Source organism: Phymastichus coffea, unplaced genomic scaffold (genome assembly GCF_024137745.1).
Source record: "Phymastichus coffea isolate CEN01 unplaced genomic scaffold, Cenicafe_Pcof_1.1 PCOF00124, whole genome shotgun sequence".
Classification (NCBI taxonomy): Eukaryota; Metazoa; Arthropoda; class Insecta; order Hymenoptera; family Eulophidae; genus Phymastichus; species Phymastichus coffea.
This window is the reverse complement of record NW_026706935.1, coordinates 447,722-471,113: the sequence shown is the minus strand read 5'-3', so window position 1 is coordinate 471,113 and position 23,392 is coordinate 447,722. Positions and strand designations below refer to the sequence as shown.

The following is a 23,392-nucleotide window of genomic DNA, read 5'->3' as shown; positions in this document are numbered from 1 at the left end:
TTCTTTTGTGTCCCGGGCGGCGCTTCGTCGGTTTCTTTTTTGCCTCTCGGCGGCGGCGCGCACGCCGAACTAAATTACGGGCGCCCGAGAGAGCCGAACAACAGGAGCGCGAAGAAGAGGACGGCCGAGGGGGGCAGAGAATTTACGAGCGTTGACGTTCGGATTTCGTCCATCATCGCTTTATTAAGAACTGCTCGAGACGGCCGTTAAACTCCCGCCACGAGTTATAATGATCATCGAGAACCGAAACTTGCAATTACAGTTTCTTTTTTCTTTTCCTTTTCTTCATTCGGAGCGCTGCCGAAACATTGCTCGATTGGGATGCTCATCGCGCAGGAGACAACTTTATTCCCTCTCGGGATGGGGAAACGAAGCGCCGGGGCCCGATTTTAATAACCGACAATGGTGCGAATTTCCTTGGCGACGCCGGGCGAAAAATGATGAATGATGCGCTTATGGGAATGAGATACTTTACATAAGCGTGCGATTCCTATAGGTTGGAGTCTCTTATTAAAAGCAGAGAGAGAGAAAGTATGCAATTTAATTCGAGTCGGTGCAGAGTTTTTAATTAATAAGCGCAAGACGCCAATTTAATTAGATTATGTAAAATGCTGCGGTTTGATAAAGGAACGTCGGCTCTAATTGATTCGCGAATATTTCTTGCGCAATATTAATGTACAGTTTCGCATCGCGCTCAGCGAAAAAAATCTCGGATCGGCCGCGCCCTCTCGTTTCGATGAGTATGCAAAGCGGATTCGGCAGGTCGCCGAGTACTCGTCGTGGACTTCCGTCGAGCGAGGACGCAGAGTGCCCCGGGGCCGAGATCGACCGATCGCGCCACGTTCGTTCGCCGTCCAACGGCCCGGCAGTTCCCCGGTGAGCTCGGGCGCGACCTTCATTTCGGCTGGCCATTTACAGGTATGCGAGTTTCGCCGAGCCGAAAAGTCATCGAACAGCTCGGCTACCAAAAACAGAAAGAAAAAGGGGAAAAAAAAACAACACGCAAGGAGGTGAATCTCCGCGAAAGCATCCAGCTCCTTCTTCTTCTCGTTCGTCGGCTCTGCGATTTGCATGTTTATGGTGCAATTATTGCGGGGCGCCGCCGAAACCACAGGGGAATCGTGCTGCCGGTTGTCTTTCCCTCGCTGCGGCTTTCGCATTATCCCCCCCCCCCCCCCCCTTTGCCGCCGTCGCCACGCAGTTGTATAAAGAAAAAAAGACGAGCGAGCCTGTAATGCAATTCGCACGCGAGACGCGCGCTTTTGTCACATGCATTGTAGCTTTAATGAAGCCATTGGACCTGAGTTATTTGGATGGGATCGCTGGATTTATGCTAACGTCGTGTTCCCCGGTATAATCGATCCACAGAGACCACTTTGTCGCGCGCGTTTTTCCTTTTTTTTATTTTTCAGGGCCGATCGCGCGAGCCAGGAATGCTTTTATCATTTGCATTTGGACGCTCGTAATTGCAGCGACGTCGATCGCGAACTGTCCCTCCAATAGAAGTCGCGAAATTTCTCGCTTTGGCAAATAACTCGCGCACGCCACATCCCTCGTCGGGGCGAAATCCCATCACAGAACTCGGCAAATAGGCAGTTTTCTCAAACCTGCTCTCTCGCGTGGAGGAAGAAGAAAAGAAAAACGAAAAGAAAACGCACGCGCGACCCATTTCGCCGCGCGAATTTCCTCCGCATTACCACAGGCGCGGAAAGTATCCCAATTACGACTCCATTTGAATTCGCAATGACCTGGAATTCGTTTCACCTGCGCCGCGCTACGGCGTTTTTTTCCGTGTCGTTTTTCCTCACTCGCGTGGGAGAGAAAGGAACTGGTCGGTTTTCGCCGGGACAAGCTTTTCAGTGCGCGAAGAGCCAGGAATCGGATCTCGTTTAGGTAAAGATTCGTTCCGCGAAAGTGTTTCGCGCCAATACAAGTAGGCTATAAATTAGAAAAAAATTTAAAAAAAAAAAGAAGAAAAAGGAAGGCGCATATAGAAAACTGACTAATCGGTTTTCCCCGCAGCGCTTTCACGGCGCGCAAAACACAACGACGCGGTCCGCGCGAAGACATTAAACTCATACACGCGATGCTCGTGAAGTATTGCATACGGCGCGAATCGTACAAGACTTTCCAAAGCGATTACTCACCCGGCAATAGCTCGCCGTAATTGATAAATTAGAGCCGTTGCGTCCGTTTATGCAAATTATCGCCGGAACTTTCGCGGAATGCACCCGGCGTCGTTTTCCCCCTTTTCTTTTCCCGCGACAAGGGAAAACACTCGGACAGGTCCACCTACCCGAGCTCCGATTCGCGAACGGGCGGCGGGTCGCGCGCGCAAGATAAACACCTCGTAATAATCCGCAAATGAACTGGTTTCGCCGCGTGCGCGGCGCGGCACGTGGGCCGTAATTACCAGTCGACTTTATAATCTTTTGCCGCCGCCGTTATTGTAACTATCATCCTCTCTCGCCCGGCCCCCCGGCAGCAGCGGCAGCAGCAGCAGGTCGAGACGTTCGACCGCTTGGCCCACCACCTGCCTCTCCGCTTCTTATCGAGCGAGGACACGGCTTTGCGCTGCTGCCGTATAAATTCGCGATTTCTTTTTCTCTGCTGCGCGGTTATTTAAAGACAGCCGAGGGATCAACGATCTATTAATGGCTTCGTTGGAATTTATCGAGTCACCTGCAGCGAGTCCGAATAAAAGGCGAACAATATGCGTCCTTTTTCGGTCGTCGTGACGAAGAAAACGAGACGAAGGAGAAGACGAAGACGAAGAAATGAAAAAAAAAAAAAAACACTTTCGCAGTTGGCGCAAAAAAATGCGGCGGAGAGCGCAAAGTGACGTCGACAGCCACCTCTCGCGGGGCAAACGAAGTTCCATTGAGAAGCGCGCGCGCGAAAACCACCTCGCGAAAAGAAACAAGTGCGGTTCTCACGATTGCACCTGGCGTCGAGCGGCAATTGGCGGGGGAGGGGGAAAGCTCTTGTGCGACAGTGAGATTCAAATCTTTGGCGAACTGCTCTCGTTATTATTTACAACGTGTTCTCTCTCCCTCTAATTGCTTACAGATTGCGCTCCACAATCGATTCTTCGTGTCTCGTGATCTACAATCGTCTCGTCTGATTCAGCTTCCTTCTCTTTTGCTTTTTTTCTTTTCTCGAATTTCTCACTCGGTTTCCCATGTATCGCGGGCTTTTTCGCCGAGACGCTCGTTCTCACGATGCACACGCGTCACGAGAGAACGCTCAGTTTGATAGCGTGTAGTTCTGACTGCGATGAGTTCGCAAAAGACGACGCCTCATTGTATAACACACGCGCACACACGTTTCTCGTTAGAGCTACTCCGTCAAACGTTCACCCCTGTCGTGCAGTCCCGAACGACGCGCGCGTTTCTCCTTTTTTCACCCTCGCAAGAGAAAAAAAAAAGTATAATTAATTCCCGCCTCTTTCATTAAAAGCCCCGCGATACGCGCGCTCCGTAATCGTTTTATCAATATTTAGTCAGCGTCGAGAGCGGCCACTCGGCCGCCTCGTGATGGACAGGCTACTTAACTAAAGCCCACGCTTATGCGCTTCAAGGATGAGAAAAAAGGACGGCTTCGAACGTCTTCATCCTTGTGTGCGCAGCCTGAAAAAAAAAAAAACTATTTTTTCTTTTTTTCTGCCGTCGCGCGAAATGAAATTACACGTTATCGCGTTGCCCGAAGCGGAGAACAGAAGAATGCCAGGTGCATACGAAATCGCGCGCGCGAGAGCGAGGAGCCATTATGGCTTTAATGAATTTCAATGTACCGTGTATGTATAACTTTTCGACGGGGAGGGTTGGGTCTCTTTTTTTTATTTTACGGACGGGCTCAGCTGACGAGCACACGCGCGAATGTTGTTTCGCCGCGTACAACGTCCGCGAGCTGAGCAAGCTCGCGGCGTATTCGACCCCCCCCCCCCCCTCCACCTAAGTAAATTTGTCGGCAGGCAACAATTATTTTCTCTAATTAATACTAGAGTTACGACGCGCCTTCGATATAATGGGCCGGTTGAATTTCGATATCGCTCGGCGCAACAATTTGCCGTTTTATCGGCCCATCGAATCGAAAATAAAGGGAGATGATATTGGCATGTGTACAGCTGTGGGGATGCGCGGGGGAGGGGGAATAAGGCGCCGGCGAGGAGCAAGGATCTGATTTAAGCTAACGAGGGCAGCGCATCCCTTTCGCGAGCTCGAGAGGCCTAAAAATCCGCGGCGCGCAATTAGCATTTCGCAAACTGACAATTACGCAATAAATTGATCGGGAAGGGACGAAGACGCATTGTCGGGTGATAAATTCGGCGAGACAAATTTGTCCCGATGTATTTATCGCTGGGCTGCCTGCCATCGACGCCGTAAGCAATTCGACCACTGCGGAATGGACGAGGGAGAGAGAGAGAGAGGCACAAGCGCACGAGTGAAAATTTAACGAAACGAGCGGACGATTATTTCAGGTTGAAAGGTGCTTATCGGTTAATCACCTCGGTTATAATCGCGGGCGCGCGTGTTTTTTCCCGCTGCATAGCCGATTTATCTCGGCGCGCTCACTGACGTCACGCGCGGACAATGAGGCGCTCACTGGGAAAGCAAAGCTGACGAGCGGGCCTCGCCCGGCCGGGAAGAGGATATTCAACGGACCTGGCGTGTTTTTGTTTTTCGGTGTTTTGAAAGCGGGCAGCGTCCGCGCAAAATCGTTCCGATTATTCGACCGACCCATTACCAAAGACGCGTTAACGAGCGCGAACGCGGTGTCGCTGTAAGAGGCAAAGAAAGAAAAGAAAAGAAAAAAAAAAACGGCGCGCGCATATTTCGCAATTAGAAAGCAAGTCGGTCGTTAAAGTCCTGTGTAATAAAAGAAGGGGGGTTCCAATGACCCCGTGCACCAGAGAACATGGTAGCTCTCGGCGGCGTAGAAATAAAGGAGAGAGAGAGAGAGAGAGAGAGAGAGAGCGAGAGAGAGAGAGAAGCGAAAAAATAAAAAGGATCTCCTCCTCCCTCCTGTGCTATGACCTTCGTCGGCCTTGCCTCTTACTCTTCTCTACTGCGATGCCACAAGGATTTCCCCTTCATTATATGTTGTTCTCTCTCTCTTTATCTTCGATTCGCCGAGGCGCACCGCTGATTTACGACGGAGGAGGGGAGGGGGTTCGTTATGTATTTTCGTTTTTCCGCGCGCTTAATTAGTCATAAAATTTTGCGCCGAACCACCGGCGATATTTTCGCGCTTTATCGATTAGCCCCCTGAGAGAGCCGCCTCGTCGCCCTCCGCTCGGCGCGTCTCGAAAATTCAATTAAAAATACCGACGCCGCGCAACTCTGCCCTCGGTCCCTCTTTGTTATTGAAATGCGCGCGCGCGGCCTGCCCGCAGCCGCGTTATAATTGGATGATGAATTTGGGATCGTGGCGTTTTGTTCGCGGCGCCTCGTTAAGGCCGTTATTTTTAGCTCGGGAGAGTCTCGCGGAATTCCCTTTAAACTTCCTACGGCTGGGATTTTTCACCGTGAACGAGTGTTGGGCGTATGTACGTTCGAGTTGTTTGCCCCCCCCCCCCCCCCTCCTCGCGGCTCGCTGCAGTCGCGCGTAAAAGGATGAGCGCGCGCGCGCGCGAAACGACCTTGAAGAGCGAACGACAAGTCGCCTAATTAGTCGCGGATTCTCTTCTCTCGCGAGGCGACGCGTCGCGTCCGCGACTGCGATCTCGCGGTCGCGGAATTTTCGGCATTCGCCGTCTTTCGCTGCGCCTCGTGTGCATCCGCCGACGCACCTCTCCCTCTCTCTGCCGCTGCGGCTCCGCGCGATCTCTATCTCTCGGCGAGCACCCGTTAGAGGCCGCGGGCAATTTACCAATTAATTAGAATTAATCGAGCTTTTAGATAATTTTCTCTCGGCGAGCTAGCCACTAATTTATCGTCTCTTGACAGAGTAGACTGCAGATTTTTCTGCTCTTCGAGGCGGGGACAGTTTTTTTTTTCGACTACAACTTCATTATTGTTAATACGCGATAAAAATACGTCGATTCATAAATCACAGTCGAGTGTTTGTTCTTTCTTTTTTTTTATCTTTTCGTTCTGCAGTCGTAGTGATAAATTAACGCAGGGATCTGTATATAACTACCGGCTGTACAATTAACGGACAGGCACTCATCATACGCATATATGCAACGCCAATTACCTCATTAAAACTAGTCTGATCGTAGCCATAAATATTTATTATCAGCAAGGGAGAAAAACCAAGCCAACGTCTGGTTTCGTCAACGAAAACGAGTTTCTTCGATTCGGCGTATAGAAAAAGGCGACGCGCGTGGACGTAAGCCAATTATCGGCGACAAATTATCAATCGCGAAAAAAAAAAAAAAAAAGAAAGGAGAAAAACGTCAATGCACGCAGGCGCGCGCGCGCCGTCTTTTGATTCGCCGTCGGTTGCACTTGCACAAGGGTCCCCTCGAATTCCGCCTCGACGGCCATTGGATCCGAGGGACTCTCGGCCGGAAGACCGTTCGGTCGGAACTTAATTCGTCGTCGTTTCCCGAGTGGCGCGCCAGCGAAAGAGGCCGCCGGTCGTGAACCCGACGGCCGCTTAGCTACCCACCCGCCCGCGCCAACCTTTCGCCCCATTAGTTTTCTCTCGCCGCGTATACTCGCGCGCACGTACGTACACACATATCGCAGGCGGATCTTGCAGTTTATGCACTGGTTATTTCGCATAATGCGCGCGCACGTGCGACTTCATACGCCGGACCGTGTGCGCGCGCGCGTGCGTGCGGCGCGCGCCTGTCTCTAACGAGCAGAGGCTGCACTTATATATATACGCCCGGAAGACACCCCGCGCGCACAGTGTGTAAATTGCGGAGCTATCTTCCTGCGGATTTTCACGCGTAACGGGGCATTTCGCTGTATGTAAACGGCGGGATTGTCTTGTACGGCTGATCGCGCAGAAAAAAAAAGAAGGCGCTGGTCGCGGCAATCGCACGTGAAATACCGTCTGGATTTTCTCCGTTTTCATAACATTATCTCTATTCAGAAATTTGCATACCTCGATTAAAATTTTTCTATTCAACGTTAGGTATAAAAATGAAAGTATTTGAGCATTTTCACGATGCGACAATCTGCAGTTTGACAGGGTTAGCGACAATTGAACCGTCGATATATTAAGCAATTTTTTGCCACGCGAACTGAAGTGACATTGATAATACTCGATTGGTGATTGTTCGAAGGGTCGCCCGAAGCCTAGCATCGGGTTTTTCTATCGGTCGGCCGTACACGGAAAAGACATCTCGTATTTCAGGCGACTGCTAGAAATAAAAAGGAAAACGTGCGGTTTGTAATTGCTGCCCTCCCACATTGAATGCTCATAATAAGTAATAGTGGACAAAAGCCGTTACTTTCGCTTCTGCGGTGCGTATCTCTGCGGTGAAACTGCCGCGCTGCGGAGATCAAGGCTTAGGAAACGATCTATCGCCTTATACCTATATACGTTGGGCGACTCTAGCTTTACTTCTAATTGCATTTATTATTCAACTATTTTAATCTGCCGGCGTTATATATGTTGTTACGGACCGCAGAGGCATGGCTATTCGATTTTCAGATGCACACCTACGTGCCCAGTGGCGCAACGGACCGGCGACGTTACAATTACTCCGCGAGAGAAAAGCCGAGCCGTGAAATTAGCTTAGATAATCCCGTGGCATTTGCAACGGAACATTATACGTTTTCTCGCCCAGAGAGGAGGAGGCTCTTTTTTCTCTCTCTCTCTCTCTCTCTCTCTCTCTTTCCAGCATAGTATCAATTCGGCCTGCCTCCTTTTGCAAATTGCACTGCAGGCATGTAAAAGAGCGTAACCCACTTCTCGCAGTCGCCAGCCAGCTACTTACCCTTGCACAACGCGCAAACTCTCCCACAGGCCAAGTCCCGCGTTGCCTTTAACTTTCGCGCCGCGATCTTTTTCGTTTTTTTTCTTTTTCTTGTTTCGAAGATAAGCTAGAAGCTCCGTTGGCGTGACGCGCGTGCTGCTTTCGATGGTCTCTAACGCGGGTTCGACTTTGCAGTGGACTAATTTCGCTGCAAACAGAGAGAGAGAGAGGAAAAAAGAAAATCGCTTCGCAGCCGTTAAGAATCGTTGAGAGCACCGCGCGCGCGCGCGGAGAGAATCCTTTCTCGCGCGAAGCGAAGCGTTTAATGGAGAGCGCACGGTAGGTTCATTGGGGCACTCGGACGCGCAATGAAATCGTTAACGGTGCAGCGCAGTCGGGGCTCGGAAGTAAAACGCGGGTCGCTGTGTCGGTGCTTTTCTCTCCGCAGGAAAAGAGAAAGAAAGAAAGGAAAAACGTGGAGCCTTTTCAACGCTCAATTATACGAACGCCGACGACGGCGTTAGCGGGCTTTTATGTAACCCGAGCGCTCGGGGAATGAAGTTCTACGGAGAGCAAACTCCCGCGCAGCGCTCGCGCGTCGAGTGAAAATGTGTCGGTTTGCCTCCCCCCCCCCCCCCCCCCTCCCCATCCCGTGTGAAAAAGAGAGAAAGGACGCTTGCTCGAGAGCAAAAGCCAAACGTTTCATAATCTCGCCGGTGCGCGCAGCCAGGCCTTAGATACAAAACTCACCGGGGATATATACACCGTAATTCCTCCTTTTCTTTTTTTTTTTCTTTCTCCGCTGTTCGGTTTGCACGCATTTCCATGAGACTCCTTGCAATAGCGATTCGCACCGCGGAGAGGGCTGCGCGACATACTCGACTCTTTTGTTCCTTTTTCCGACAAGCGAGTGCTTCTTCGTCGCTCAATTCTGCGAGCTTCCAACGTCGAAGCGACGACGGGCATTTTGCGTTACGCCCCGGCGAAGTTTTCCGAATACTTTCTCGTAGGAGGGTTGGGAGACGGCAGAACGAATTTCGAAAAAAAAAAAAAGTAGAAAAACAGAAAAAACAAAACACAACAAAATCGCAAGAAACAGGATTGCAGTATCGCGAAAGAAGCTCGTAAAACGCGAATTATTCGCTGCTCTATACGAAGCCTATCTTTACGAGCGAGCGGCAAAAAAGTGCGCGCAAAATTATGAATACGTGACCGATCCGCGGCAACGAGCCATCGGGGCGCCTGCCTCGCTTGAGAAAACCTTAACCCAAATGAGAGAGCACGATGCGAGCATAAAACGCGAAAAAGAAAAAAAAAGTTTCGCTTGTGCACACACACACGCGCGCGCGCGCGCACTTTAATATGTACACGTCGGCCGAGAAATATCGCGTGCACTCTCTCGAGAGCGAGAGTGTCGTCGCGCGCGACTCTCGATTTTTTCCCCTTTGGTTTTAATGCCCCCCCCCCCCCCCCCTGACTCCTCCCATCGTTCCGCCAGCTGACGCGACGGCGATATTGCTTTTTCAGCGCCGAAAATCTCGCGGCGGCACGGACGCGTACGTCTCATCGCGCGGTGTCGTCGATTACAAACGTCCGCCGCGCGTGCTCGACGGGTTTCTTCTTCGCGGCGGAAATTGACGGGTTCGGTGCGATTACTACCGCTTCGAGCCCTCGAATTTGCGTTTCTAAATTGATCCCGCGATTCACGTCGGCATACCGCCTGATTGATTCCGACTCAAGGATCGCGCGTAATTTTTTTTTTTTTTTTTTGTTCTTTCTCCACTTTCGCCGCGGATTCAGCTTCGGCGGAAATCGTTTATTTTCGATCATGAGCTTCGGACGCGAAACGCTCCTTGTCTTTTAATTGAGCGCGAGTTTATCAGAGGCGTCGCCGAAAACTCAACAGCCGAAAGCGGACGGCAACGAAGAAACGAAGTCGGAAGGCACGGCGTTATTGCGTCAGTAAAATAACGCGCTACGAACGACACACCGAACCTCCAGCTAGGAAACAAAAAAAGAACGGAGTTGTCTCGGCTCTCGTACTTTCTTTCGTCGAGATTTCGTCAAGTTTATTTCGCCAAAAGGCTTCCCTGCAACGGCGCCGGAGGCTGGTGGGGGAAAGGGTAACGGCCGCGAACGAAAGCGCAATCGCGATCGGAAACGTAATGGAACGCACCGGGCGATCGACGGCGAGCTGTCGATTGTTTCGCAATCGGCGCTCTCGGCGTACGTACATGCGCGCGCGCGCGAGTCGACGACGACGGCGCGGCAATTGCGTTCGCCGTCGGCTCGCGAGCGAGGCGGAAACGCGGCGGCGGCGGCGGCGGCGGCGGCGGCGGTGGCGAGCTTGCGACACGCGCAGTTTCCGATATCTCGCGACAGACGTTGCGGTTCTCGCGTCGGGCGCTGCGATATCCCGCGCGCGGCCCATTGTGAACTCGAGTGTGCGAGGTCCGCGCGAGCGCTTTCGACTCGGATGTGGCGTTCGTCGCGCTTGCGACACCGATTACGACCAAGCTGCACGCCCGCCTGCTCCGCGATTTGCCAGACGGACGGCTGGACAGATTGGCTCTGACGGCCCCTGGTCGGGCCAGCTCGCGGGAAAATCGCGAGAAAGCGAGCCGCGTCGGAGGCGACGGACTCGTTGGAGTGCGCAGGCGGCTGACTAATGGCAGAGGACGCGGCGATTGCGCAAGAGGCGATCCGCGCGCCGCGCGCCGCGCTCGCAAGGTCTCGGTTATGCGTGATGGCCGTCGCGTTCGCGACACGCTGCGACGCCGCCGCTGGACGCGCGGAGTTCAGGGTCGTCCGCCGTTGCGATTCGCGCGTAATCGCGTCGCGGCGGACGGCGGGGGCCAACTTCGCTCTCGGACTCGTGCCGCTGCACTCGCCTCGACGGCGCGACGCTACCGAGGGCCGAGTGCTCGCCGGTTAAGCTTTGCCATTGCCACTCGGCGCTTCGACAATTTCGCGCGTGCACGATCTCCTCGCGTGCACCTACCGCGACGAATTTCTCTAAATTTCCTTCTATTTCGGCAGCGCGTGGATAGGTGCGTCGACGTAAACGAGTTATAACTTGAAAGTGTAGTACTATAAACGTGCATTATTAATGGTAAGCGTGTCTTAAGAATCGAAAGGTCAATTTCACGCTCATCAACTGGACGCCATACGATCATCGATCTTCGTCATCTAATTATGAAGCAACGATCCATCGGAAAAGAAAAAAGCTATTGAAGATTCTCTCGAAGCGCGTTCACGCTCGATTTTTCCGAAATGATGGATTCGTCGACCTACTTTTTCATACGCAACTACAATACGAACTCAGTCGCGAGGAGGTGTGTCGCGCACACGCAAAGGTGGAAATCGGTTATTAAGATTCTTTGCCGTTTGTCGGAACAAACAAATCCGAGTTTGTTGTCTTGGCTTGGTTTTTACGCGGATTCCTGAGTCGCTGTGCTTTCAAAATTATACGTTGGAATTTTTTTCTTCAACAGCAGGAAACGTCGTTGATTGCAGTAATAATTTTTTTTTTCCTTAAATTTTCGTAGAGTTGTTTGGCAGAGAAATATTAATTGCGAGTCGTTGATAGAATTTAAAATTGATATCCTCGAGTTGATTGTGAAAATGAGATCGAGAAAGCAACATTTTCAAGTATGCGGGTCGTATTCATCAGGATGGCCGTGCGCAGCAGTCAGTCAGGTCGGGTATTCATTTGACGGATATTCCGTCGCAAAATGCAATGTAGTTTAATTGAATTTTCGAACGTTCCTAAAAACAAGTGGTGAATTCAACCTTTAATACCAATTCGATGCGCACGTGTCATTTTTCACGTGCACAGTGTCGGTGGATCTCTTCATCGAGATAAATTAGTTCCGTCTATAAATCCGTGTTCGCTCGATCGATAAAAGTCATCCGCCTGAAATATTCGTCTGCCGTGGAGTCTAACGAGCTCGATCGAGGCGTTCGAAAGAGGAGAAAATCGATTTTCGAGCGTCGCGCTTTCGCGTCCAGGCGCGAGGAGAAAGAGCGAAAGAAAGAAATCTCAGCCGGAGCGTCGGCGCGGAGCGCGCTCGCCTCGCGCGAAGATCGCGGCTGGCGCGATACGTAGCACCCGTGCGCACGCGTGCGCGCGAGGCGGAGAGTCGCGCACGCGAGCGTTGCGAGCCGAGCAGCTCGGCTTTCTTCGCAGGAACGCGTGACGATCGTGGGCCCCGGGGGAAATCGCGCCGAGGGTGCGAAGCCCTCTCGGAACAATGGCCGCGCGGCCGAAAAAAAGGGTGAGGGGGGGGGGGGGGGTGGAGGGGAAACAACAAAAAAAATCGAAAGTCGACACGGCGCGTACGTACGTACGAGCTCGCCGAGGCGGGGGCACTTTTTCGCGCTAGACCTTGCGCAATTTCATTTGTACCTCGAGAGCGAGCGGCAAGGCACTGTCGCAATCATTTTCGACTGCCTGGCTCGCCGAAAGCAGCTTGCATTCGCGGGCGCACGCTTCGCCTTCTTTTATTTATTTTTTTTTTTTTGTTCAACTTTTCTTATTTCATTCGCGCGTAGCTTTAATCATACTCGCAATACCGACGGGGAATGCCGAGTCGAAAGGTACGAATTTCTTACGCGAATGCCTTCGCCGGTGAAAAATGCGTTCGCTCAATTATATGTGTTTTTAATGAATCAACGTCACGATAATTATCGTAAATATTCACGCGTGAATTCTTTTTTTTTATTTCTCGAGCTTCGTCTTACGTAAGTGTGTAGCGAGACGGATACGAGCGAAGGTCGCGAGCCGAAAAAAAAAAAAAAAATAAATAAATAAATAAAAATGTATAAATAACCTATCCCCGCGGGCTTAATATTCCCACCAACCAAGCTCAAACGGACTTTCGAAAGCTTTGGCGATATTGCGAATCCGATTTTTCGGAAGCCAATTCTCATCGTCCCGCGATGATAATGGCAGAGCGCGCTGAGCACAACACAAAGCAGCCGAGTGCCGAGTAGGCGCAGAGTAAAACTCCGTAATCATAGCGCCTAAAAAAGACGAAAAAAAAAAGAAGCCCACGAGAGTTCGATCGAAACGTTATAGCTCCTCGAGAGTGGAGAGCGTAACGATCGAGCTAATGCAGACACACGCGCGCGCGCCGCCAGTCATTAGCATAATGTATCGACGAAAATCCCGCGCCCCTTCCGTTCGCGGTGCTTTCTTCCTTTCGACGCGGAGGCGGAAAGATCAGTCGCGTCGGGCGACCAAAGCAACGAAAAAAAACCACACGCGCGCACTTTGGCCTTTTCGAATCGAGTTTGGTACGTGGAAGCCGGGTCGCGGCGTTGATGAAGCGATAGAGAAAGGCGCGCAGCGGCACACTGTGGCAAGGACGCCGATTTCAATATCCACGCGTACACGGCCGCTTTCCGCTCGTTACACGGACGCGCGCGCGTCGGGCGAGGGAGGAGTGCGCGAAAACGTTGACGCTCGCGAATCCGTTCGCCTCGATCCTTTCCCGCGATCGAGTCCGGCTCGCGCCGATTCGGCAGCGCGAGGCGATCGTCGATTCCACCGGGAACCGCGCGCTTCCCATCCAAATCTCCCGACACGATTCGATTTCGACGCAAGGTAAAAGCCTCTCCGCCGCCAGCGTCGTTCGTTTTTTTTTTTTTGCCCCCTTCCTCTCCTCTTCCCCCCGGCAACCGAGTTTAATTAAGGAAAAGCGCGCGTATATGCAAGTGGCGAGCGGACGTCAATTTCACATAATCGAAAAACGCCACTCCCATGCTGGCTTTTCACTGCTCCACATACGTACGTGTGTGTGTGTGTGTGCAGCTTTTATCTCGACGGCGATATCGAAAAATATAGGCGAGGTCCTGTTGCTTGGCTGCCGCTTACTTCGCGGCGAAAGGAAGGTCGCCCGCCGACGAGAGTCGGTCCCTCTCTCTTTCCTCTCCCGCGCGAGCCGCGCCGTCCGAAGGCGCGCGTACAAACGCGCCGCGCGGTACACTTCTTTTTCGGATCTCTCTCTCTCTCTCTCTCTCTCTCTCTCTCTCTCGACGCCGCCAGCTCCTTCTCTTGGTTTTTCCCCTCGCGCGCGACGACGGAGTTACTTACGCAACGCCGCGGGTGGACGCCGGCTTTTTGGGAAAACGGCGGGCGCCGGCCTTCGGCCTGTCGATCGCCTCGTCGTGCCGCTTCCTCGAGCGCTCGTATCGAGGCGAACGTAACTTCCTTCGTGGGACTACTCACCTGAAACAGACCAGAGCAATCTCGCATGATTACGGATTTCACTGTTCGTCTCGACGTGGAAACGAGCCCGAGAAGGCGTCCGGGCCTGAATCGCTAATTTTCCACACGGGCGGCGCGAAGCTGCGAGAGGCGCGCGCGCCGTCCTCGTCGAGCACATAAATACGCGCGGTTCGATAATGCAACGAAGAACGTCTGCCGCTGCATTGTTGCGGCAGTGAGAATGATCCCCCCCCCCTCCCCTTTCGCTGAGATCAATCGTCCGATAGTCAAAAATAAGATCGAAACAAAGAAATACGTTTCTGCGCAATCAACGCTAATCGGCGCGTCTGTTCCTCTTGTCATTTCGCGACTGTACATGCTAATGCTACACAGTGTTTCTGTAATAAATCGTCACGAGACGATGCCTCGGTGAGCTGGCACGGACGACGATACTGTCTCGACTAATTTCACTTAATTGAATTATCATTTGCATAAAGTAAATGACGGCGCTTAGCGACATACGTAATTACCGGAATGTTATACAACGACGAGGAGAGAGATAGTTAAAAGTGCTTTACTTGCTTCATTTACGCGCTTCACTCTCTCTCTCTCTCTCTCTCTCTCTCTGTCTCTCTCAATTGAAAATTTATAAATATTGGATGAACCGAAGTATGTCAAGCCGCTCTACGAAAGTATATTAACTTTTTTTTTTCTGATCGCGCCGTCAGGTATACGTCGGGCTGTCGATGTGGAAAGTACTGGCGGGGAGACATTCCAACGTAATAATGCAAATTGCGCATTAGCGCCACCAGACGCAAACAAAAAATAATAATAACGATAATGATCGCTCGTCCGCGATAAATTTCGCTATTGTCTCGCTGGCATTTCGCACTCGAATATCGATTACCGGCGTCAACGCGCGCGCGCGTGCCACACCTTTCGCGAGCCAAGAAGCCAGCCGAAAAGAAGAAGAAGAAGTAAAAGAAAAGAAAAAAGAAAAGGCAAGGAGCGAGAGAAATTAAAATCGAATTTCCCGGGAACCGCGTGCTGGCTTTCACTTGGGTAACCTACCGTCGCCGCCGCCGCCGCCGCCGCCGCCACGAAGAATGCGAAGGCTGTTGTGCATGCAGCGGCTACACCTTTAAGGAGGCAGCGAGTAAGAGCGAGAGCGCAGTGCCGCAACAAGCGGCGCGCGCGCGCGGTGAATGTTTCTGCGTGTTTGATTTTCGTTTGCGCTCGCGGTACGCGCGAGGCTCCCGGTATACATTACGCGGCGGAGTGCGCGCGACGCGCGGTACAACGAGCGCCGATTTCGGGGGAAGCTCGCGCGTTCGTCGCGGTGAAAACGGCTCGGCGAGAGCCGAAAAGCCAGCGAGTCTCACGGCCGCGAGTGGGTGGAAGTGCGCGCGGGGGAGGAGGGAGGGTGGAAACAAGGGAGCGAGCGCTTGGACGAGACGCCTAATTAACGTGGAGCTGGATAGCAGCCGTCGGAGAGTACCGCTAGGTGGAAGGTCGTGATGCATCCGCACAATTAAGAGCCGTTGACGAGGCGATCGATTCCCATCGGTCCCGCTAGATGCGTCGCCCGGGCCCGCGCTCTCTTCGGCGCCCCGGACGCGGACCGTAGACTCGGAGCTGGCGGATGCGCGACGAGCCGCCCGCGACGATCTCGCCGCCGGGGGATGCGCCCGATATTCGCTCGAATACCGTAACGCAGCCCCGCGAACGCGTCGATCGACGTTGGATAATCGCGCGCGGCCTGTCGAATAGTCGAGAGGGGAATGCGGGGGAGAAGGGGGGGAGGGGGCAACGTCGCGAGATGCAAATGGTCGAAAGAATGAGAGAAAGGCCACGAAGGCCGAGGAGCGCGTTTTATGGAGATTTGAACGCGCGCGTAGGTGCCGAGAGAGCGAGAGAGAAATCTCTCGCTGCTCCCCACTTCGCTCGCCCGTCTGTCGATATGCCACCCACGAATTTTTCGCAAGCACAAGCGACGCTGATTGTTGAATGAGTGACGCGACGACCTCCCTTCTGTCCCTCCCCCCAAAGGCTCCGTCGTTGCGCGCATGGAAAATCTTATATGGCGACTTTTGTGCGGCGCGGACGGCGCGAGGAGGAAGCGTCGGACGATGAGTAATGCACTTTTCTCTAGCGCAACGATGACAAGCGCGCGTCCTTTCTTATCCCCGCGATGAATCACGCGGCAAAGTCGAGCTTCGTGATTGGGCGTTATCGCGCGTGCAAGAGCCTCGAAAAGCAGCGCCGCTTGCGCAACGCCGCCTGAAAATATGCCGACGGAGCGAGGGGGGGTGGGGCATAATTAAAAAATAAAAGAGAAAAAAAGATAAATAAATTGTCCGCCCGTGGTCTTTTTCTTTTTTTTTACGTAACGTCCAGCCGCGCGAACGATCGAAAGTGCGCGCCGGCGATGCTGCATAACGATAGCACACGTCGAAGAGGAGAGAGAAAAAAAAAAGAAAAAAGAAAAAAAGCATTCCCTCCACTCGATAATGATTTCCTGGCCGCGCGCTGCTCTTTTCGTGTGCCGCGCGTTTCGACAAGTCGCCGCGCCGCGTGAAAGTTTTCACTCGGCCTGGCGCGCGCCGGTTATGACTTTGAACGATCCCCCCTTGCGCAACGGAGGCATGATATTTTCCCGATCGGGCAAATATTGCCGCGGCGCGCTCTTTTCTTTATCCGGCTCCTCGCGCGCACGAGCTAACGTTTGTAATGGGCCCCGATCAGCCTACCGACTGCTGCGGTTTGCGCGTCGATCAATACAGCGAATTCAACGTCGATTGTTTCGATGATCACGACGCACTTTGCTTTCCTTTGCGCTTTTCGGGATTAATTGTACCGCCGACAATTATCTTTTTCTTCGATCGCTACGAAAACGCTCGAAATGCTCCTCCTCGCGGGGAAAAATTGATCGAGCGGAAAACTGGTTTGGCCTTTCGTAACAGCATCGTTACGGCAGTTTTTCGGGGCGTCTCTCCTAGAAAGTCCACCATTCCGATGGAACTGGTTTTTCATTTTCGCGCGCGCGCGTTATTTGCATGGCCAAGCAGTTTTGAGCCGCGTAAGGGGCGTGGAATTTCGTCTTCCTCCGCAGAATTCCCCTTTACGCTCGAACTCGCGTACTTAATTAATCCGGCGGCTAATTAACGGCGTATACAGTGCAACTTTTCGCGTGCGTGTGCCGCGTTAGAATTTCACGCGGTTACGTTCCTTAAGGACGCTTTCTATACGCCGTTGCCCCGACAGCTATTCAGCGACTTGTTTTCTGAAAGATGGAAAGCGAAAGCGAAGACTCTTGTTTGTTTTTCTGGTTTTATTTCGGGCACCGAGAAGCTCCTTTTACGATACGCAACGCAAGTTGAAAAAATTCGTCGACCGCGCTCCATCCGCAATCCAACGAAAAGAAAAGAAATGAAAAAAAAAAAAAAATACTCTATCAATCGTACGCCCATTACGTCACACACTGGCAATAAATATTTCGAGCGCAATTTAATGATTATGCATTACCGTCAATACCGTTAATATCGACGCGCGCTATGAGAGAGAAGTTGTGAGTTGTGTATGAATCCCGTTACAAAAATTACATTTGGCAGTGGGCGCAGGGGAAGGGCGGAGGGGAGCGCGCACCTCTGCGATTCGAATTGCTCGCGCCGCCTCGAGGAATCGGCGATCGGTTAATCGGCGCGCAATTTGGTCAGCTCGCGCGCGACCGGAAGGTGGAGAGGAGGAGCGCGACTCGAAGTCAGGCGAACGCGCGCATTCCTCGTGCGTCGGACTCGTCGACGATCTGCCCGCGAACGGAACGCCACGTCGGCCCCGAGTAGCGAGGGTGGGCACGCGGCGCGTTGGCGCCCCTCCACTCCATCCTCGCGGCGGCAACCCCGCGAGTCGTCCTGGGCGTTCGCGAGCGACGCGTCGGCCGGCCCGAAGCGGCCCCGAGAGAGAAAGAACGGCACGCGAGACGAGTGACTGCCCAAATCCGACTTTCACCTGAACCGCGAAAAAAATCAGCGAGAAAAGAGAAACGAGGTGCTGACCGGGACGAAGGGGGGGGGGGCATGAACGAGAAGCAAAAGACAGACGAGGACGAGGAAGAAAGAGAGAAAGAGAGAAAAAATGGAGAGCCGACGCAAAACGCTCATCAATCCTGCCGCGCGTTCCGAGAATCGTCTTGCGCCGAGAGTGCACGCGAACCCAGTGGACCTCTCTCTCTCTCTCTCTCTCTCTCTCTCTCTCTCTCTCTCTCCGCACGGGAGTTGTACGGTCGCGCACTCGACCGAGAGCTCTCCGTCAGCGCTCGCGCGAACCGAGAGCACGAGGCTGCACCATTGTCAGATTTTTCGGAGAAGCGGGCGTCGCCGATTTTCTCGCGTTTTCCTTTCGTCTTTCTTCCGTCGTCGCGCGGCAAGCCGGGACAGGTCGAGCGCGCACCGCCCAATCGAAAACGGCGATTGCCCGGCGTTCCTTTTTATAGCGCGTGAGTAATCGCAGCCACGCCGTCGTTGATTAGCATTACAACGGGCGTCGCGCGCACGCGTCCGTCCGTTTCCTTTTTCATTTAGCTGTACCTCGCGCTGTCTCTCGGTAGCCGCGCATTGAAATCAGCCGAGTTTTTCTTATAGCCGCGCGCTTTGACTTCCTTCCGTTGCCCGAAGGACTCCGATCGTTTGTCGAGCTACCTTGCCGGCAAGCTTTCGCCAAACGTCTCCTTCGAGCTCGAACGAGAGAGAAAACAAAAAAAGGACGTCGCGCGAAGGCTTGACCTAACGAACGATCCTCGATTTCACCCTCTTGGCTCAAATGCACAGTTCCAATTCGATCTACTTCTGGTCGAACTCGTCGTCGCGTGTACCGACCTCCCGAGCGGCGATCGCTTAGCAGTCCTAGCGCGGCGGGAAAGTCTGGCGACTCGAAATGCCTCGAGTGCTCGCCGAGCCTCTCTCTCTTTCTCTCTGCGTTATACGTGCGCCACATGATAAATCGCCGAAAAAAAAGGAGGAAGAAGCAAGGAGAAACGCACCTGCTGCCCGGCTGCTACGAAGGCACTTGTATTTTCGGCACACTCAACACCAGCACCAAAGATCACCCAAAAAAATTGAAATAAACAACAAAAAAAAAAAAAACAACAAAGAACGGAGGCCGACGAGGGTACTGCGAGATTCAGCGGCGGCGAGTGAACTTGCACGGGTGGCGGTGCATGACACTGGGCGCAAAATCGTTCGCTGCCTGGATGTCGCACACGGGACGACGCACTCGCGCGTGTCTGGTATAAACAACGGCGTGGCGACACGGGCGAGCGAGCGAGCGCCGAGATAGGTCCGCGGCGCGCCGAGGTAAGAGGCGAACTGAGACCCGCGCGAGCCGCGGAGACCTCGCGGAAAGAGCTCGCGAGAGAGGGAGGGAGGGAGGGTGGGTTGGAGAACAGCCTTGTAACGCGAGCGCGCCCCTCTCCGCGGGAGCCGCTTGCAGCCAGTTGGTGAACGTCTTTGTAAGAGAGTGAAAGAGGCGCACGCGCACACCCGCACCGACGCGTGCGCGGATATGTGGGACACAGGCCGATCGAGCAGGTGGGGAAAACGAAAGAAACAAAAAAAAAAAAAACAGAGGAAACGACAAAAATAGGCCTCGCGCTTTTCCTCGCGTCGCGGGGGCGACATTCTCGCGCTCCTCGGCCTCTTCGTCGAGACCGAACCCCGGAACTCGACCTTCCGTCGGCGATCCTCGCGTGCGTCGAGCAGAAAGCATTCCCAAGCGTTAAGAAAAAAAAAGTCAAAGTAACGGGGGATAAGCGTCGAGTGACGTTTTCGATAAAGGTATTACCGTCGAGTTCTCGAAGCTAATCGGATTACTTGGGAGTTTTTCGAGGAGCGCGCTTGCCGTGAGCGAGGAAAAGCCGGCAGCGGCGATGACCGACGATCATCGAAGTATCGCTTTTTGGGCTGATAGACGTTCGACCTGATTTGAGTTCCGCGGAAGAAGTGTTTACGAGTGCCGCGCCGCCGTGACGTCATTCCTCGCGATATCGCACGTCTGTTTAAGTATAATCACGTCGGACACGCACCGGGTGTATTCGCCTTGAATTACGACTCGCATAAAGTGCAATGAGCAAGCGCGCAAGTTGAAAAAAGCTAAGCTTAGAAAATAGCACGCTCGTAATCCTCGCAGCACAGTCCCTATCCTCTTTTAAGAACAGCGAGCCAACTCGTACAAATTACAGTCGCATTATGATAATGCTGTTACGAATGCACCGATAACGCCGACATCACTTGAAAATTCAAGTTGAGTAAATGACGCGTGCAGCTGCGAGGAAAGGATTCGGAGAAAATCAAGGTTAACGAACTCGCGTCGAAAAATTTACCACAATCGAATGCGAAGAATGGCCCCTTTAAAAATCCTCGCTCTCCTGAAAGTAAGAAAAAAAGGGGGGGAAAAAAAAACAAAGCCCTGGAACGCAACGAAGGCAGCGGTAGCTTGTTATATCGGAAACAAACGTCGCGGAGGGGTCCTAAAGGGACACGCACACACGTCGCAAGCGAAAACAGTGGTTGCTCGTTGCTCGGTAATTGACGAGGAAGAGAAAAAAAAATGATAAACATAATGCAGAGCGCAGAGAGAGAGAGAGAGAGAGAGTCGACACAGCCAATAAAGGCCGTTGTACAGAGAAGCCGAGGAGGGAGAGTATCGAAGAAAAGAAATAGCCGACACACGCAGGCAATCTGATCAACAGATAGAGAGAGAGAGAGAGAGAGAGAGAGAGAAGGAACGAAGAGGAATTACAAGCCAAAAAGAGCAAAGAGAGAGAGAGAGAGAGAGAGACGAAAAGGACCGGCCACTGACACGCACGCCAACAGGGTTATTCGAATCGGACGCGCGAATTCAGTTACACGCTGCTGCCGGGGCCGTCAACCTTCGGCTCTCCCGCGAGCGCAAGTTTTTTTTCCGTCCCTCCTGTCCTTCTCGAGGCGCGCGCGCGCGCGCGGCTTCATTTCCGCGGCAGGTGGCATTTCTCGTTGGAGCGCGCGCGCGCGACCGCCGTGGATTCGTCCCGAGGAGAATGCCTGTGCGCGGCGAGTCTCCGAAGAGGGGGTCGCGTCGTTTGTTCGCGCGCCGGACGTCTGTCGCGATGATCGGGCCGAGGCGCAGCCTCTCGTTGATTAATTCCAGGCGATAAACGTCCCATCGAGGGCGGGTACGCGCCGCGAGCTCCACTCGAAGCGACGCTCGAGAAACGGAGAAACGCGAGCGCGAGCGGGATAAAGCGAGGCACCCAACCGAAAACAAGCAAAGCGCAATCACGAACTAGCGGAGTCATTTGTCAAAACGCATCGAGGATACGCGCTCGACCGAGCCGCGTCGCGCGGCTCTTCGACTCCCACTTGCACTTTTCGCGCCCGAGGTCGTGGAAATAAAAAGGAAAGATGAAATAAAGAGATTCGTACCGTGCGCGCTAATCGATCTCGAGTGCCGAAAAAAGCCGATCGATGGCTCTGGCTTACGCAAGTGCTTATTATAATCCACTCAAAACTCGTCACTTTTTTGTATCTCCCGAAAACATCTCGGTGTGGCTTGATTGAAGATCATTTGGGGGGGTAGGCACCGATTACCGGCCGGCAAATTATTGCCGATGCTTTTGTCATGTAAATTCTTGATTTAATGAAACGTATAAACATCGAGGCTGATCGAGAAACCAACAAAATAAAAAAGGGAGAAAAAAGAAGGAGAAAAAAAAATGGACATTTACGCCGGGTCAGTTGCCTCCGTAGCCCTAAGAGTTGTAAATGAGTTTCGCGGTTGAAATCGAATTTATGCCTATCTACTAAGCTTCGAGAGGGGGATTAGAGCTACGAAGAAGCAGACCCGCGCAATCGTAATGCACGCTCCGGGGACAATTTTCATTCTGCGCTCGATTCAAAAATGCCATTTTGAACGCGCGCTCGAGGAGCGCGGCGAAATTTTTGCGCGCAGGCCTCCATAAAATATAAAATATTCGAAGCGTGTGCGTGTGCGCGGAATACAAATTATCGATTCCCTCTTAATTTTAGGTACAACACGTGAACAGCCCTGTAAATTATCCGTCTCTTTCAGAGTATTTGAAGAGAGAAAAAAAAAGTCACGCCGTTGCTATTCGTTTCTTTTCTTTCCTTTGAAATACAATCAAACGCACGTGTCTTTACTTTCCGTTTCGCGATTAGTTGATCGCTATTCTTCTTTTATACAGTCGACGCGAATCGATTCCCTCGATGCAATGATAATATTAAAAAGTGAAAAAAAAAATCGAAAAATTATAATCGCAATCCAGCCACAAAAGTAAGAAAGAAAAAGGCGGCGAAACAATGTTGATTCAATACGCGAATGCGAAGCGCATTCACGCGCGATGATGTAATTTTCGTAAGAGCGCCCATTCTGATAATACACGCGGTGCACATGCGAGTTAAGCAAGAAGAAGAAGAAGGGAACAGTCGACGTATACCAATTATTTAGTGCGAGCTCTTAGGACGCGTCCTTTCACTACATCACCTCCCACCTCTTTCTCATTCAGCAAAGGCGCCCAACAGCAGCCAAGTCATATCGGCGCGTCATCTTATATACTGATTTCGACGACGATGACGGCAGCAGCGATCGATGTTACGACGTCGAGATGCGTTCGGTTGGCAGAACAAACATATGCTCGCCGTTGTCGCGACATTATTTCGCGCACTTCCGAACCATTCGACTGTTTCCCAAAATACACTGATTATATTATTCTTTCGAGTTGTTATTATGTATCACTGATCGATTGTCGAAGGTAAAGATCTCGCAACGTTACATCGCTTTTCGCTATTCCGCGTGCGTTTTCATTCTAATCAGTCGAAATACTAACAAAACTCGACGATGAGAGTAGCATTGTAAAAGTATCGCTCGCAATACCCGCCTAGGAGATTTCTTCGATTTCCAAACAATATTCTAATTAAGTTCCACAGATATTTCGTTCGACGTGCAATGCCCGTCGATACCCGACGCCAATATCGGAAGAGCCGATCAATCCGAAAATTGCATTGTTCGCTGGAATAATAACGTACCGAAAAATGCCGAAAAGGAAAATTCCGTCGATACGTATCTTGGAGGCTCAGAACTAACTCGTACGTGCATTCGCGCATCGCGCGTGCCATTGCGTTGCAACAGCCGCAGACGCGAAGAGTCTCCGCGCGCTCGGATATTATCGATGGGATATCTCTCTCGGTCGGCTCCCCGCTCGCTCTTACACGCCGCCGGCGTCCTCTCGAAAATCGTAATCGCGTAATAAGCCG

The 23,392-nt window shown here is 52.4% G+C and overlaps 1 protein-coding gene across 2 annotated transcripts in view; it reads right to left on the bottom strand.

The window, feature by feature from the left end:
- Positions 1-19,426, bottom strand: part of LOC131671312 (uncharacterized) — a 77,968-nt gene extending 58,542 nt beyond the window's left edge. For both annotated transcript variants that reach the window (XM_058947652.1, XM_058947657.1), the window contains exon 1: positions 19,126-19,426. The gene's annotated coding sequence lies outside the window, so the exon portion shown is untranslated. The remainder of the gene's footprint in view (positions 1-19,125) is intronic.
- Between the last annotated feature and the right edge of the window lie 3,966 nt (positions 19,427-23,392).